Source organism: Sciurus vulgaris, assembly GCF_902686455.1.
Source record: "Sciurus vulgaris genome assembly, chromosome: 16".
Lineage (NCBI taxonomy): Eukaryota > Metazoa > Chordata > Mammalia > Rodentia > Sciuridae > Sciurus > Sciurus vulgaris.
This window is the reverse complement of record NC_136477.1, coordinates 65,365,481-65,384,962: the sequence shown is the minus strand read 5'-3', so window position 1 is coordinate 65,384,962 and position 19,482 is coordinate 65,365,481. Positions and strand designations below refer to the sequence as shown.

At 38.4% G+C, this 19,482-nt stretch overlaps 1 long non-coding RNA gene across 1 annotated transcript; it reads right to left on the bottom strand.

Moving 5' to 3' along the window:
* Window positions 1–2,330: 2,330 nt before the first annotated feature.
* LOC306646645 lies at window positions 2,331–13,585 on the bottom strand. The gene is made up of 2 exons (XR_013759920.1): window positions 13,266–13,585; window positions 2,331–2,410 (listed from the first exon to the last, which is right to left on the bottom strand). It is a non-coding gene; the product is annotated as an uncharacterized lncRNA (long non-coding RNA).
* Window positions 13,586–19,482: the final 5,897 nt, after the last annotated feature.

Below are 19,482 nucleotides of genomic sequence, written 5' to 3'. Positions count from 1 at the left end.
TGCATTGTTATACACTAGTATTATTCTCAAAATAAAAGGATGCTAATAAAAATTCCACTAAAGAGAAGGTTTGTACTTGAACAAGAAAATTCCATTCCACGAGGCCAATCTTTGGTCTTCTGAGAGAAAAGCAAGTGTGACAAACTTGCCTTGCTACCATTTACTGATTATTTTTGTACTTTGAGGAAATCAAGAGGAAAAATCTCAGATACTTTATTTCCATCAACTTTCAATATACTGAATCATCACTTTCTTTTCTGGCAGCTGAAACTCCCAGGGCTAGTATTTTCTTATGAATCAAAATTCTTAGAGGTTAAATACCTTTTCATTGAATATCATCATAGCTGTGTCAGATTATGTAAAGACAAAGTTAGTTTTGCTTTGAAAACAGAATTGAGAGCTAAGAGAAATGCCATGACAGGGAAAATAAATATGCATATTCAGTGGAATATAAATTTACCTTCAATACAGCATCCCACACAAAAGCACCAGCATAGAAGACCAACATTACATATCATGGGATGAAATATTTTCCATATGAATAAAATTACATTTGAGGTTATGAAGGTTATAAAAATAACCAGTATTAGAGTTCAACAAATTATTGAGGCCCTAAGCAACTTAGCCAGACCCTGTCTGTAAATAGAAATATACAAAAGAAAAAGGATATGACTAGTTGTTAAGCCACACCTTGATTCAATATGAGGGACAGAAAAAATGAAAAAGACAAACCAAATGTTCAACACTCATGGTTGTTCTGTTTTCTGCAATACCCTTCAGGAATTAGGACAGAGTTCACCTTCCAGAAAGTCACTTCCACTGACTATCCCAACAACCCCTTCCACTCAAGTCCTGCTACTCTGGTTTAGTATCTTCTCCCTGAAGAACTCTATTAACAATGCTGCTTTGAAGTGATGGCAAAGCATTTGACAACTATGACATTCAAAGTGGAACAGCCTGGCATCTATCAACTTTGGATTCAAGGGTCTGGAGATTCCAGACATTGGAGGAGATTGCTCTTGCTTTGTCTCCCCTGTGGGTCTTTCTGGGCCATAGGCAACAAGGGTCCCACTTAAGCCTGCTATGACATCCTGGCCACTCTCTCAAGCTCCCTATTCTGACAAGGGAGAACTTAGGGACTTCCTGGCAGGTCAGCTTCCCATCTATATCCTGGCCAGTCTTGTGGAATTAATGAACCATTAATTGCAGTTTGTATGTAACTCATTCATTTGTCTGACATATATTCATGAGCACCAGGAAATGTGCTGAGGCTAGGGAGTTCCATAAGACATGGAACTTAACGATGGTTCAGTTTTTTATCATCACAGGAAATCACAAGACTGACATGTGGTAAACATGGGAAAACTCAAATAGCATACAGGAGGTGGTTATTCTAGTCCTGAGAGGAAATGTATCCTGTGGGAATGGCATTTAAGCAAAAGTGAAGAGCAAGAGAAACACAGGTAGAGAAAATCCGTGATTTTCCTGGGACTTAGGAAATGTAAAAAATGTCTCAATATCATACTGAGTAAAATATACTATTGGAAATATGGCAAATATATTTTTCCATGAATCATAAACTTCCTAATGCTTATTTTGCTAATATTTTTAAAAGACTCCTCATTTTTGAGGGGCCTGAAAAACTCAGTCATTTTTTATTTTATTTTACTATTTTCACAGTATCATTTTGATTTTCTGCCCTCTCCATTATACTATAATATCTCTGAGGAAAGAAAGTGAGGCTGCATATTACATGGTATCCTCACTCCTTACTATGTGGTCTAATGAGGCACTTAGTGAATGAATGAAGCTCACAAGAAACATCAATGGATAAACTGGATGGTATATTTATTAAGAATGCAAGCTTTGGGGTGGGGGGAAGGGAAAAAATAACAGAATGAATCAAACAACATTACTCTATGTAAATTTATGATTACACAAATGGTATGCCTTTACACCATGTACAAACAGAGAAACAACATGTATCCCATTTGTTTACAATAAAAAAAAAAAAGAATGCAAGCTTTGCAGTCAGAGTCTCAGCTTGAATTCTGCCTTAACCAATTATTTGATGGTCAGATTTTGGAAGTTATCCCATGAGTAAAATGGGAATTGCACATGAATACTTATGTTCACAGAATAGTCATCAGTATTATGCCATGATACCTAACAAGTGTCCATAAGAAGTACTTAATATATGTTAAATGAATTTTTTGGTAAGTAAAAAAACATAGAACAGTTATTATTTAAAACAGTCCCACAATCATCCCAATGTATACATTTTACATTCAATGCCAGATATTCTCGGTAGGGAGATAGTCCTTAGTTGGGGAGCTTTTGCAATTCAGTCTCCAAGAAGGTGAAATTTTTGACAGCACAGATGGCTTTGATGTGAAACTCTGTATTTGATCTGTAAAAACATGTATGCTTTAGCATAATCAAATCTGACACCCAATTATACAAGTATCAAAGGTCTTTTAGGGCATTCATTCATGTATTAATATAAGAGAAATAGTTGAAAATTATGTAGCATACTGACTGTGAAGTTAAAGGTTTGGATTGAGATGTCTATAGACAAGTGAAGGTGAATCAAGTGTATATTAATATGTTTTCAAATAGATGTTCCTCACTGGAGTATGTTATGCAGTTTTACCATTCCTAATAAAAAAAAAAAACTGAAATACTCAAAAATCTGCCATTTTTTGAGTGCCAATATCACATAAGGGGAAAATTCCACATATGCCCTCATGTGATGGGTCACAGTGAAAAAGAAGTTGTGCATGGTGTGGTGGCACATGTCTGTAATTCCAGCAGCTCAGGAGGTCGAGGCAGGAGAATTGGGAGTTTAAGTCCAGCCAATTGAGTGAGGCCCTAATCAACTTAGCAGAACCCTGTCTCTAAATATAATGTAAAAAGTTAAAGGAGCTGGGAATGTGACTGAGTAGGTAAGTGCCCCTGGGTTCTATCCCCAGTACCAGAAAAAAGAAGGTGTACACAAATACTCCCCTTGTTGGGAGGTAAAAGAGAGAATGTAGGAGCCATAGAAGGTGGTTTTGAACATTTGGTTCCCCTGAACAGCTTTTTTTTCCCTCACATCTTAGTCACCAACTTCTTGAGATCACGCCTGCTCAATATTCACTGTGCTCACTGCCCAACTTCCCACTGGAAAATATATCCAGAAATGTCTTCCTAACAAGCAACCACATAAATATAAGCCCATGTGTGTGAGGCCCCAAGTCTGGGGGCTGTTTTGTGACTGCATGGTAAGAAGTTGCGAACAGACAATTCTGGGGTGGACCAGTATTTGATGAAAGAGAACTATGCTCATGAGATGCCACAAGATGGAGTCCCTTCCTTCCATCAACTCAGAGCCACTCCACCAGCACCAGTCCTGGAATGCCCAGTGCTCACAACCCAGTGACATAATCTTTAGGCAACTATGGGGCTTGGGCCTTCCCAGGACTCCCATTGGTAGATTCTTGGAGCAGTTGATTCTTTGCTGAGCCATGGGCCTGGTAACAAGTCTCAACAGTATGGATACTCAAATGTCAAACCTGGGTCTTCATGGCAGTAAGTATCCCTTCAGTCCTTTCGGTGTGGGGACAAACTTTCAGGGAAGATGCTTTGTATCCATGGGGTGGTGGTTGCCTGCATGGAGTACTAAATAGTTAAGAGACATACTCCTCTAGGAAAATAAGGAGTTTTAGGAGACAGAAACCATGTTCTGCCCAACCAGAAAAGATACACTGGTGCCCTTGTCAAGTGGTTACTTGAGGGCCTCGCCCTTAAGTTCAGTTTATCAGTGTGAGGGATTGGATGGGTCCTGGACTGGGAGCCAGAAGGCCTGGCTGAGTCTCAGCAGGTCATGTTCCCTCTAGACCTAGTATTCCTTCTCTCTGAAAGGCTAACATGGACTCATAGATTCCCTGAAGACCTGCTTTAACTGATAATAAAATGATGAGGTAGGTATGTAAGGAGGGAGGGAGGGAATGGATGGATGAATGATCCAAATCATGGAGAGGAATGAGAAACAGTTCAGGTCCCAGCTGGAGCTGTCAGTCAGCTGCCTCTTTTCTTTCTTTTACTGCCTCAGCCTGAATCTCACTATTCTTTGGACTCATGAGACTGTGTCGTGTAGTAACCGGTGGCTGCATTATATTTATTCACTGGAGGAAGAAGCTGCAGCAGGAGAGGCATGCCCAGGAGTGGGTGCAAGTGATGAATGCTTCCAACTTTATTTACAATCCATTCTTGTACTGGAGCAATATGCAGAGATGCCATAATATCAATGCAACTATCCTAATAGGCCCTCCCACAGCTGTTCCCAACACTGAGATGAAAGACCATATTCCACATTGTCTGTGGGAGTCAGACACCCCTGAAACCATGGGTTATGGCCTCAGAGGCAGCATCCCCAGGGCAGAGACCACTGTTACTATGCAAGCTGCTCTGGTGGTCTCACAGCAGCCCATATCTTATCATATGCCACAGTGCCAGACCAGATCCCCATTCCTGATTCCCATCTTTCAGGAGATACCTTTTGCCCCACCCCTCCACAAAATGCCTCTGATGCTGGAACACACTCTTACCTGTTGGACTTCTTTCCTGAATGGAATGTCCACTACCATTCCCTTCCCACACTGGCCCTTGAATGAAGTGTTTCAATGCCAAGCTTTTGCTTCATATCTGTAGCCTCCACTCACTGAAGTTGGGACCTCTATGTACCAAGGGTATGATTAGAAAATGGAGCTAACTTCATGGCAGTCATGTAGACACAGAGGGCCCACTTGGATGTAACATTATTAAAGATTTTTGGAAAATTCTGTTGTGTCTCATTTGTCGGTAGGAGAGCAATGTCCTCCTGTTTGATGGTGGCACAAGTCTAACCAAAACAATGAGAACTGGAGGTTGGCTTTGAGGGGACACACTGAATCAGTATTTGTGGATGAGCTCAGTTCCCTCCATCCAGGATTTAAGCTCAAACGTGTGCAAGACAATGGTCTAGGTCCCTAAAGGCAATGCTGTTCTGCAGGATGCTAAGTTCAATTGCCACAAGAATGATAGTTGCTGAGGGCACACAGGTATGGCAGTCCACAATGGCTATGCCACTGGTCTAAAAAGTCATCATGAGGCCCATGAACCACACCACAAATATGGGCTGAGTGGCTGATATCTATGATGTATTGAATCTTAGGTTGTTGTCTCTGAATTGTATCTAATACAAGAACACAGCAATATGGCTATCATGAGTCTTCTCTTACTGATGAAGATAAAGGTTCCAAGGGCATATGCCATTATCTTATATTTTGTTGTGTTATTCCTGAGCCACTTCTCCAATTTGCATCTGCCTGACATTAGAGTTTCTGCTCCTTCCACCATACCCTATGATATCCTTTCCCTAAACCTGTCTTGTTCAAACATATGTGGTGGATGCTTTAGTGTATGCCAAGAGTCCTCTGCTTGGTCTATAGATTTGCATAGAGGAAGGGCTGGTGAGTATCTCCTAGAATTATATACAGGAATACATCCATAGCATGTAGAGATCCATGCTGTCCAAAAGTGAAGAGTCCCCTGCAACTCAGATACATGGGAACATCTTGAATACTTTCTGAAATGGTTTTAAAAGGAGAGACAAATAAGATTATGAACTATTTGGCTCCAGTTTAAGAAGAGAATGGCTGGATCATGCACAAAACTTTTACCCATTGACTTTGGAAATGAGCAACCCACTCACCATAGTTGCTCTAAATGTTAAATGTATATTTCCCTGAGAGGAAATGCCAGTTTTTTATTATTTTGTGGTGGTAGTAGTGTGTGTGTGTGTGTGTGTTTGTGTGTGTGTGTGTGTGTGTGTGCGTGTGTGCATGTGTTTGTGTTTGTGTGTGTGTGTGTGTGTGTGTGTGTGTGTAAGAGAGAGAGAGAGTGAGAGAGAGAGAAAGAGATTTTGAGCGATTGTGATTCTTGGCTGTTACTAAACATAGTTAATTTCTTTTTGTGTGTGTGGGGAGGGGGATGAAGGGATTAGGTCCAACAATTGAAGAGAAAGCCCCTGCCTTATCTATTTGACCTCTCTCTTGCAATGGCTTGTAAACATTTTTCTTTTATTTTTGTAAGGTAAGTGGAACCTTTTTATTCCCTTTTGTAAACATGATCTTATATTGTAACTCAAAATATAAAACAGGGTTAAGTGGATGTCCTCTGGTAGAACAGGGCAGAAATTCACTCCTTCCTCAATTTGTCACTGCTTATCCTGCTGCTTTTAACCATTCAGATGCCTAAAGATTGAGACTTCACTAGAACACTGTTTTATTCCCACCATCTCTTTTCCCTTGCTTTCAAAGGAACATGGAATTCATAAATGGACAGAACAAAGCAGAATTTTTTCTCTTATGAACCAGGGGAGTTGGAGGATCCTTTAATAATACACAATGAGAGAAAAAGGACATGTTTCATTTAGACAAAATATAATAGCTACTATCACTGATATGAAATAAATAAATCTCAAATGGAGTCATGAAAACCTTGAATTCACTCACTAAATAGAACTAAAATTGCTTATGTGTGACCAATAAAGCTCTACTAGAACAAAGTAGATTTGTATTTCTTAATATGGGAAATCTAATAGGTTAGGTTGATATGAAAATACATGCTCTATAAATTCTCAAGAAAGCCATATGTTGTCTGGTTTGGTTATGAAGAAAACCACATCTTGTTGCTATTGGTCACACTGCTTTGTGACCAGACCACTTGAAGAGAGAGTTTTATGCTCATTCAAGTCTAAACACTCTCCTAAAATAACAAAACAATAACAACAAGAAGAGTTGGACACATACAAAACACAAGCACTCCCCTATACTTCCCTCTTTTTCCCTATGGTGATGGTCAATTGATGGCAACAACTCAGAAACATAAAGAAGGAGGTGTAGCTGTTCTTATTCAAAATATTATTTGTTGAAATCTTTTAAAAAAGTTTACACAGTACACTTCATTTTGTTCCCAGGAAGATCTAGATTGGGTCATGAATATAAATTTAATTATAAAATGAGAGAAGTCTGCCCTCTATAAAGCTACTTTCTAACTGCTTAGGTCACTTAGGTTTATAAAAAATTGCAGTCAAAAAATCAATAAGAACCCAGTTTATAATGCATTATAATATTAAATATATGATTTTGATGGTATAAAAAGGCTAAGGATGAAACAGTAAGGTGGAAAGCATTACTTCCGAAAGTCCCTACACTATAGTTTTACTCCAAGTTCATTTCTTTTAAGCCTCATATCCTATGAAATTATCAAATGCAAGATGAATCTTGATAACACCATAGCAATTTAGGAAAAATCTTCCTGGCTTTCCCTTTATTTTAGCCCAGGACTTATAATATTAAACAACACTCTCCTCGGAGAATACTATAATCAAACTGTCATAGGATACCAAAACATATCAAAGATTTCTTATTTTATCATTCTATTATGTCTGGGTAGAACAAAAAATTAAAGGTACATGATGAAGCAAACTTGTTGACACTGAAGGTATAATGTACTAAGACTGCAGTCTAAACATGGGAAATGATTTTGAGACTGGATACCATTTTTAGATGATCTATACCTTTGGCCTCCATCATTAGTATAGATAATTGACTGTCTTAGCTTAAGTCATTTCTCTAGGGAAGCCTTCATGATCTCTTAGAATTCCCTCAACATACCCTATATATTTCCTTTATAGCATTTATTAGACTTGCAATTAGTTTTCTGTGTACTTCTGTGTTAAAGATTGTTTTTGACTGATGGATTTTGAGCTGCACTAGAATAAGGGTCACATGTCTATGCTGCTCACTGTGGCTCTCCCAGCTTGGCAGAAGATGCATACCTAACATGATATTTATTTATTCACTAATATGGTAATTTATTAATTTCTTTGTCTTGAAATTTTAGTACCATGAGATCAAAGTGTTACTTTTGATAAGAAAGTAGCATGTCACAAGCAGAGAGTTGCTAATGCATTTATTTTTACTTCAGGGTAAGTCTCCTGTTATTTACCTTTATGTTTGTGATTTTTGTGGTATCAGTTCTGTTGGTCACTTGATCAAAAGACTCTCTGCAGAATGGCAGCATCTTAGAGGGCAAAAAGAACAAGAAGAAAAGATGAAACATAAATCAACATTAAAACTTGAATGGCATCTTGAATTTTAAAAAATAAACAACTGGTCAAACTTATTTAAAGTGTTTAAGACACTTTCAAGAGAAATGGCAGAGGAATGGGAATATGGGAAGACAGAACTTTTACCCAGACTAGACTGGACAGGATGTGACTAGAAGTAGTATGATAGATGGATACTATTACCAATTTACTGTATTTATGTGTGAGGTTGTTTCCAGCTTTTGTGGTTACTTGAACTTCTACTACAATTTCCTGTATTTGATTTCCCATTTTCATATATGCCTATGTTTTGCAGTATGAAATCTCTAAAGGGTAGGGCCAAGAGCTGTTAAGAAGATAATCTACAGGGTTCCCAGCACAATGCATGTAAAAGGTAATTAAAACAAACAATAATAAAATAAAAAACAGACTATATTCTAATCATTGACAACATGAAAACTGTAGAGTCAGGGGGCATCCGTGATTTAATAGGTTACTTGGTTTTCTTGTAGGAAAAATGAGGAACTGAATTCAGTGACCTTGTGAGTTGAGCAGTTTTGAACAGATCTATTTTAAATGAATTTCCTGACATCATATGCAAGAAGTTTACCCCCTCCCAAACATGCAGAGAGAAGAAGCATAAATCAGAAAGACAGGCTTAAAGAAATATCAAATATTTTTGGTAACTGTCACTGTCACTGCTACTGCTTATAACAACTTTGAAAAGATCAATAAGACCTTCTTTGGAATTATGTGCCAGAACTCCCTTACCAGATGGGCTACTGGTAACATAACACACCTGTCATCCATGCCAACAACTTGCAGTGAGGCCTTGACAAACAACCTTACTCCTCCACATCTCCCTTTCCTAGTCTGGTCTAGCACTGCCATGCTGTTCACATCACAGACCTAGTGTAAATACAGACATATGGACTAAGCACAAAACAAAGTGCAGACTCTCAAATATGCCAGAAGACTGTTCTCAAAGGTGATGGAATGCCATCTAGGTACATATAAAACACAGTGCAACACAAAACATGTCACAAATGTGAAACCCTTACCATGCTTAAGGTCAAGTTTGCTGTGTTTTCTATTTCACCCAGATCAACCACATTGCTATCAGACTGATTCTCTAAACGTGATTGCCGAGTGTCTCATTCATCCCAATTTTAACATCGCTCTGCCTCTGGTATGACACTAGGGCGCTCATTACTGCCTCTAATGAGTTATGAAGGTACAGAACATCTTAGAGTGGAAATAAAGCAAGTTGTTGAATCCAGCTAAAGATTAATAGTAGGCAAAGCAGAGGAGCAGCACAAACTAGCCATTATTATGTCAAGTTACTGAAGTAAATTCCTTTTTCTGGTTGTGACCACCAATTGTCTGTCTTTGGTTTGTCCCTCCCACTCTAAATTGATTCTAGTTTACTCCCTCTGGAATTTTTTGATCTCAGATCAATAGGAGAGGAGGGGCTATTGAAAGAGGACTACCTACATAAATCCCTCTCTGGTCCTAGAAACCAGAGCATTTGCGAATTCATCTCCCAATCTTTAACTCACCTGTTGGCAAGAAAGTCTGCTAGGTTCTTCACTGAAAGTTACATTAACCTAACTTGTCAGTACAAAATTACCTCAGGAACAATATCAATTACTGAATTGGCTGGTGACAAAACCATAACAGGTACTGCATTATTGAGTACATGATTAAATAATTTTTTTTCAAATCCAAATATTTTATCTATAAGTGGATGCTGATCCATGTGAGAGGGGGGAATAATGGGTCTTTGGATTGTGCAGAGTAGAGTGAGGGTAAGGAAGACAGGGTAGGTAGGGATAGGACACTGAAATAATATGGACTACCATTACCCTGTATAAATACATGGTTACACTACCTTTCTGTTTCTGCAACATTTTCAGTCTGTGGAAGAGAATTTGTGTATATTTAGTCTAAATGCATTCTACTGTCATGTATACCTAATTACAAACAATTAATTTTGTTTTAAAAAGTAACAAAAAACTTTTACCACATTCCTTATATTTGTAGGGCTTCTTTCCAGAATGATTTCTCTAGTCATGAAGAATGCATGATTTTCTATCAAAAGTTTTGCCACATTCTTTAGATTCTTAGGGCTTCTCTCCAGTATGATTTTCCTGGTGGTGAATCAGGCATTTTTATTAAAACTTGTGCCACAATATGCATAGTCCTACTGTTTCTCACCAATATAAATTTATTGGTGTTGAATAAGCATGATTGTCAATTAAAAGTTTAGTCACACTCTTTACATTGGTAGGGCTTCTCTTCAGTATGAATTCTCTGGTGGTGAATAAGTTGTGATTTTGTATTAAAAGCTTTGCCACATTCTTTACATTCATAGGGCTTCTCTACAGTACGAATTCTCTGGTGGCAAATAAGGTTTGATTTTGAATTAAAAGCTTTGCCACGTTCTTTAAATTGGTAAGGTTTCTCTCCAGTATGAATTTTCTGGTGGTGAATAAGTTGTGATTTTGCATTAAAAGCTTTGCCACATTCTTTACATTGGTAGGGTTTTTCTTCACTATGAATTCTCTGCACAATAGAGGGCTCACAATTAGGAGAATGAAGCCTAGAGTCAGAAGACCTGAATGGTAGACTCAGCAGCAAGATTAAATTATTTTCATTGACATCCTCTAGAACGGACTGCTAATTAAAAAGGAATGATGACTGTAGGTTTTAAAGGCTTTTAATCTCCAGATAGAAATTCTTCTTACTGCAGATTTCCATTATTGTATTTAATGTGATTTGCAACTTAATATCCTTTTTTCTCCCCTCTTGCTTTTTGTCTTCAGATTTTGGAAAATCCAGATGTTCAAGGATATGCTTCCTAATATTCTTAGAATTTACTATGGCTTGAACTAGCCATAACTTTGGATTAATCTGCTATTCATCCATCTTCGACTTGCTTAGATTGCAAGTTTTCATAGTTTTAGGGTAATCTGGTTATTCTCTATCTTTCACGATGTGTAAAAGAATTCCCCCACTGACTGACATGCAGGGGAAAAGCAGAGTGCTGAAGAAGAGATAGGGCAGCATTCTGGATCCCAAGATTTCAACATGCATCCCTCTCTGCTTAGCTCTCTGGCAAATGAACAAAGGTTTCATGTGCCTGCTCAGGCACCATGGAATTAGGTACAAACTCTTCGGTCTTCTACCATAGCCTGTTGTCAAGAGATAAAAACTACCTGTTTCAAATTCTCACTGTGGATTTATTATAAAGTTCTGATGTAGCTGAAGGTGATGGATGATTTGGTTGCTTACATTGGTCCTCTCTGAGAAGTGCCAATTCCGTTAACTCTAATGGAGGTTACTGTAGGCAATATTACTAGGTCTACTTCACTATCTGGGAACTTCCTGGAGCTTTCTAGCCTCCACCAGAGTGTACCCACTGATTAATCTACAGGCATTCTCTAAGAACCTACAGTGTGACTACTCTTGTATTAGGCTCTGAAGGGATCATGGACTTTGGGTGTCCAGCTCAAGGAATGAGCTGGACCAGTATCACCCAGATTGCACCAAGAAACTGAGATCTTCGTAGTCTGCTTCTCAGTCTTTTCATGGAATGAACTCCCTACAAACCATTTCATTGCTCCCTCACCATCAAACTCCCAGAGAATCTATATAATCACCACAACATTCCTGTGACCAATGCAGTCTGACCTGGGAGGGCATAGTTTCTCCTTACAGCACATGATAAGATCTATATTATATTATCCCTTCTTTCCTGTTTCCTCCCCACTGCTCTTGTCTCTCTACAGAGACTGAAGTACACGTGCTTATATACATTTTTTTTCCTATTAAGGGAAAACTGCACAGCTTAATCCTTCATAGCCCATAACTATGACTTAGTATAACGTATGTCTCCAGGAGGATTACTATTGGCTGTCCTGGAAGTTTAAAAAGAGGTAGACTTAGGTGGGCACAGTGGTTTACACCTGTGATCCCAGCAGCTTGGGTGGCTGAGGCAAAAGGACTTTGGGTCCTAAGCCAGTCTCAGCAACAATCAAGTGCTAAGTAACTCAGTGAGACCCTGTCCTTAAATAAAACAAAAAAGAGGGCTAGAGATAGGGCTCAATGATTGATGACCCCTGAGTTCATTCCCTGGTTACTGCCCCAATTCCCACTCAAAAAAAAAAAAAATAATAATAATAAGAGGCAGACTTATTTACAACAGAATGTCATTGGTGAAAGTAAATTGCTTCCATTGAAAATTGACAACCTAGGCATTTATTAACCCTGGTTTTATAAGGAGGAAAAAAAAAGCAAACTTAAAGAGAAAAAGAGGGAAAACCAATACTTATAGAAGCAGGAATATATCAATTAGGAAAGAGTATTTCAGAAAATGACTAGAAGAAAACATGCTCAAGATACAAGAACTGCTGATTTAGGGGATCTTTATTATTATGGGTCAGAGAGATCCTCACTGGCTGATCCAACTAAAAGTCAACTGTCTGGACACCTAGATCAATGCTTTTCCTTTTGGCCTGGCCCAACTAAATAACAACAATTTTTGTTTATGAAGAAAATGAAAAATCTTTCTCCTGAGCTCTCTAAGAGGACTCTGGTACCCTTGGTACAAATTACTCAATTTAAACTCAGAAATCTGAAATTTGTACAGAGCCTATGGTACAGATCTAGAAATTAGTCGACAGGCTTGAGAACTTGTATGTTCTTTGAATGGTCCTGCTTTAATACATATAACTCATCCCTTCAGTAAGACAGCAAGGGCTGTGTCATCCTTTTCCATACTTCCTAAGTCTTTGATGGAGTTGCTACCCACTAAATGATTAATTTGGGCCTTTGAATGATTCCAGATGTACACAGCACCATCAGGAGACCCTGAGAAATTCGAAAAGAATTCCTGGCCACTGCAAGAGTTTACTTCCATCTCAGCTTTTTGTTGCTGCATCAAGTACTTTGCTTTTACTTTTCTGGGCTACTTCTGAGCACAAGTCTGATTCCTCATGTCACGTGACATGTCAAACATTCTCAGATCTGAAAAGTTGGGTGTTGTAATTCATGTCATTCTTTTCCTGATGACTGTGAATAAAAAACCACAGCTCCTAACCTTTGATGAGCTGAATGTGGGTGTGCTGACCAGAAGTGAGCAACGGGGAACAGGCACAGCTCTCCTTCCTCATATTCTATGTGGTCACACCCTGGCTCAGGTCCAGGTAGCCTGCAGGAATCTGAGGTCCACTGGCAAACCTCTGGATAAATGGCAACCAGTGCAACAGCAACCACCTATTTCTTCCCTTGCCTTCTTCACAGGTCCTAAACAGAAAATTAGAAATTCATCAGTCACTGTAAAGGAGAGCACACCTGGACCACAGGGTAAGAGACTAAGGCATTTCCAGGACCCGCCTGCAGCCTGCCGGAAGCACTCTGATTAAGAGAGGGAAGTCACGGTATGTTTGAGCAGAGTAACACCATCAATTCTTAAAAGGATCAGTCTGCTACTGATAAAGATGGGAGTAACTGAAGAGTGACAAGGGGCCAAGTCAGGACCACTGGTGCAACCTACTGGGAGGCCAGCCTTGATTAGGAAATGGCATTCAATCTGATCTGGTCATAAATGAAGCAAGCTGCCTCAGGGGGTGGTAACCAAGTCCCTGAGTCAATGGAACCATGGAGGATGGATCACTGAGTAGGGAAGTTGTGTCATCAGTACTCAAGCATATGAGAGGAGTTGGATTAGACAACTGTCCAAGTCTCTTCCAACTGGAGATAATGTGGTTCAGGGAAATCAGCTGAAGGGACTGTTTTTCTCAGAATAGGAATAGCTGAACACCTGGGATGATAAGGAGGTGTTCAGTGGTGGAAATGTGGGAGAGGCACTACTGAGTGAGCAAACAGCTTGAGCCAAGCTCCATAGGTGAAAAAACAGGGTCTTTGGGGACTCTAGCATACCAAAGGGGAGTGGAGAAGATTTTAGTAAGACATAGTGAGAGAAAAAGGAAATGTTTTACTGAGACATAGTATAATAGCTACTATCACTGATATGAAATAAATAAATCTGGGTGATCAAACATGGCGGACTAGAGGGAGGCTATGTTCCTTGTTGCTCTGTAACTCCGGTTTAAAGCAGAGGATATCTGTTTCTTCGTGAGGCATTTTCTGCTGCTTATCGATCCTCTTCTGTTTACCCCATTTGTCTGCTGTGATCAACTGCAGTCTGTAAGCATATCGATGCCTTTTTTTAAGTGCAGATTGCTCACTGTCAAGCATCTATCATCCACCATTTGCCTGCCTCTCATCTGTCCATTGCCTGCCTTACACCTATCCATCACCCAATGCATGAGGTTCACTGCCTGATCATCCAACAACAGTCAGCAAACTGATCGACAACCACCTGTAGAGCACCAGCTGCCTGCTATTGCCTGGAAATCCACTGTTACAGTACCTGCAGGTTTGATTACACATGGCTGCCCCCATTTTGAGACAACAGCCAGGCCCCATAGGACCCCTGGCCAGACTGACTGAGCCCCGCCTCCAGAATCCATCAGCCCAACTGATCAGTCCCTGCCTCTGGGGCCCTCACATTGACTGAATGCTCCCTGCTGCCAAGACCCCCAGACCAACTGACTGCACCCTATCACTGGGACCCCAGACCAACTGATTGTACCCGACCTCCAGGATCCCGCAACCTCACCAAACACACCCAACCTCCAGGACCCCTGCCTGACCAACTGCACCCCACCTCCAGGACCTCCAGCTGACCACATCCACACCCCAAGCTGCAGCTCCCCATTTGCCAACACATTTGGAAGCCAGAGCAGCCATCTTGGATAATCCTGGAAGCTGTAGCTCTCATCTTTAGGTGAGGAAAATCCCATCCTGAGATGCCTGCTGGAGACTTGAAGTTCATTGTCAGATACCTCTCATGCATCAGGCTACTGAAGACTGGAAGGTTTCATTACTATATGACTGTTATACTGCAGATTATCTTTTTTTTCCTTATTAAAAAATTTTAAGTTTTTATTTCTTTACTTTTCTTGCTCTCTTTTCTTTTTGTTTACCTGTTCCCTCAGAGTCTTTTTCTCCCTTTTTTGCATGCTAACATCCAATTTCTTTTGATTACACTCTCACACTTTCTATTATCTAGAACTTCTGTATATTCTTTTCTTATCCCATTAAAACCCACATTCTACATCCCACTGCATCCTCTTTGTCCTCCACTAGAAACTCTAGACCTTATTGCAAATCTGTTTGTTTTACTGAAGATAATTGAACTCATTCTGTTTATTATGACAATATTGTTATTGTCATCATAGGGACTATTTGGTCTAGGATAGCATAGTGTCTGAATTGGTCACTGCTAATATTGATCTCCCCTTAAAGAAAAGGTTTTGGAAACCTAAAGGACCACTATAAGCCTACAGGGGGAAATCTGAAAACCCCAGATCTGCACTGCTAGAGGGGAAGATGCATGAACAACATGAAAAAACAAGGGAAGAAAATGATCAAAACAAATCTAGATTCTATATTAATAGAATTCAATGACAGTATGTTAGAAGAAATGTCAGAAAAGGACTTCAGATTATACATGATTAAGATGATTTGTGAAGCAAAAGATGAGATAAGAGAGCAAACGCAGGCAATGAATGATAATACAAATAAGCCGAAAGAGCAACTGCAGGAAACAAAAGATAATTTCATCAAAGACATATAGATTCTCAAAAAAAAAAAAAAAAAGAAAAAATCAAACAGAAATCATTAAAATGAGGGAAATGGTAAACCAAATAAAAAACTCAATGGAAAGCAAAGCCAAAAACTAGACCACTTAGAAGACAAAACCTCAGACAATGAAGACAAAATATTTAATCTTGAAAATAAAGTTGCCCACACAGAGAAGATGGTAAGAAATCATGAATAGAATCTCCAAGAACTATGGGACATCATGAAAAGACCAAATTTAAGAATTATTGGGATTGAGGAAGGCACAGAGATACAAACCAAAGGAATGAACAACCTATTCAATGAAATACTATCAGAAAATTTCGCAAACCTGAAGAATGAAATGAAAAATCAAATACAAGAGGATTACAGAACATCAAATGCACAAAATTGCAACAGATCTACACCAAGGCACATTATAATGAAAATGCCTAACATTCAAAATAAAGATAGGATTTTGAAGGCCGTGAGAGAAAAGCATCAGATTACATATAGGGGGAGACCAATACAGATAGCAGCCAACTTCTAAATCAAGACTCTAAAAGTTGGAAGGACCAGGAAAAACATATTTCAAGGTCTGAAAGAACATGGTTGCCAACCAAGAATTCTATACCCAGCAAAACTAACCTTCAGATTTGAAGATGAAATAAAATACTTCCATGATAAACAAAAGTTAAAAGAATTTACAAATAGAAAGCCTGTACTACAGAATGTTCTCAAAAAAATATTCCATGAGGAGGAAATTTAAAACAACAATGTAGGTCAGCAAAGAGAGGAATTACCTTAGAGAAAAACCACTCAAAGGAGAAACCAAGCCAATGTAAAAACCAAAAATAATCCAAATGACTGGGAATACAAATCATATCTCAATAATAACCCTGAATGTTAATGGCCTAAACTCATCAATCAAAAGACATAGACTGGCAGAATGGATTAAAAAGAAAGACCCAACAATATGCTGTCTGCAAGAGACTCATCTCATAGAAAAAGACATCGACAGACTAAAGGTGAAAGGATGGGAAAAAACCTACCATGCACATGGACTCAGTAAAAATGTGGGGGTTTCCATCCTTATATCAGCTAAAGTGGACTTCAAGCCAAAGTTAGAAGGGATAAAGAAGGACATTTCATACTGCTTAAGGGAACCATAAATCAGGAAGACATAATGATACTAAATATTTATGCCCCAAACAATGGTGCATCCCTGTACATCAAACAAATCCTTCTCAAATTCAGGAATCACATAGACCACAACACAATAATTCTGGGTGACTTTAACGCACCGCTGTCACCACTAGATAGATCTTCCAAACAAAAACCAACCAAAGAAACCATAGAACTCAATAACACAATCAATAACATAGACTTAATAGACATATATAGAATATTCCATCCATCAACGAGTGTATTCACTTTCTTCTTAGCAGCACATGGAACCTTCTCGAAAATAGACCATATGTTATGTCACAAAGCAGCCCTTAGGATATGCAAAAAAATAGAGACACTGCCTTTTGTTCTACCAGATTATAATGGACTGAGAGTAGAAATCAATCACAAAATAAAAAAGAGAAATTACTCCAACACCTGGAGACTAAATAATATACTACTGAATAAAACGTGGATAACAAAAAACATCAGGGAGGAGATTAAAAAATTCTTAGAGGTCAATGAGAATGATGATACAACATATCAAAATCTCTGGGACACTATGAAAGCAATATTAAGAGTAAAATACTTTGCATGGAGCGCATTCCAGAAAAGAATGAAAAATCAACAACTAAATGAACTAATGTTATAGCTGAAAGCCCTAGAAAAAGAAGAACAGAAAAACAGCAAAATAATAGAAGACAGGAAAGAATTAAAATCAGAGCTGAAACCAATGAAATTGAAACAAAAGAAACTTTTCAAAAAATTGACAAAACAAAATGTTGGTTCTCTGAGAAAGTAAACAAAATAGACAAACCTTTAACCACACTAACAAAGAGAAGGAGAGAGAAAACTCAAATTAATAAAATACATGATGCAAAAGGAAGTATCATCTCAGACACCACTGAGATACAGAACATAATGAGAAGCTACTTTGAAAATCTGTATTCCAACAAAATAGAAACTACCGAAGACATTGACACATTTCTAGAGACATATGCTCCTCCCAAACTGAACCAGGAGGACATACACAATTTAAACAGATCAATATCAAGCAATGAAATAGAACAAGCCATTAAAAATCTACCATCCACGAAAATCCCAGGACCAGACAGATTTTCAGCCGAGATCTACAAGACCTTCAAAGAACTCATTCCAATACTTCTCAAAGTATTCCAGGAAATAGAAAAGGAGGGTACCCTACCAAAATCATTCTAAGAAGCTAATATCAACCTCATACCCAAACCAGGCAAAGACACACCAAGGAAAGAAAATTTTAGACCAACATCCTTGATGAATATAGATGAAAAATCCTTAACAAAATATTGGCAACCCGTATAAACAACATATTAAGAAAATTGTGCACCATGATCAAGTGGGGTTCATCCCTGGAATGCAAGGATGGTTCAACATTCGTACATCAAAAAACATAATCCATCATGTCAATAGACTTAAGGATAAGAATCATATGGTTATTTCAATTGATGTAGAAAAAGCGTTTGACAAAATACAACACCCCTTCATGCTCAAAACACTAGAAAAAATAGGTATAGTAGGAACATAACTGGGATATGTTCAAGCAAGAATCAATAACTGCGATAGATTCAAACTAAAAAGCTTTCTCTCAGCAAAGGAAACTATCAGCAATGTGAAGAGAGAGCCTACAGAGTGGGAGAATATCTTTGCCACTCATACTTCAGATAGAACACTAATTTCCAGAATATTTAAAGAACTCATAAAGCTCTACAACAAGAATACAAATAACCCAATCAACAAATGGGCTAAGGATATTGTAAAGGCTATTATAAATAGCCTTTGTACATTGTAAAGGCTATTTATATTAAGCCCATGGCCTACATCATTCTTAATGAAAAAACCGAAACCATTCCCTTTAAAAACGGGAACAAGACAGAGATGTCCTCTTTCACCACTTCTATTCAACATTGTCCTCAAAACTCTAGCCAGAGCAATTAGGCAGACCAAAGAAATTAAAGGGATACGAATAGAAAAAGAGTAACTTAAGCTGTCACTATTTGTGTATGAAATGATTCTATATTTAGAGGATCCAAAAACCTCTTCCAGAAAACTTCTAGACCTCATCAATGAATTCAGCAAAATAGCAGGCTATAAAATCAACATGCATAAATCTAAAGCATTTTTATATGTAAGTGATGAAACAGCTGAAAGGGAAATGAGGAAAACATCCCCATTTTCAATAGCCTCAAAAAAAATAAAATAAAATACTTGGGAATCAATCTCACAAAAGAGGTAAAAGACCTCTACAATGAAAACTACAAAATATTGGAGAAAGAAATTAAGGAAGACCTTAGAAGATGGAAAGGTATCCCATGTTCTTGGATAGGCAGAATTAATATAGTCAAAATGGCCATTTACCAAAAGTGCTATACAGATTCAATGCAATTCCAATTAAAATACCAATGATGTACCTTACAGAAATAGAGCAAGAAATCATGAAATTCATCTGGAAGAAT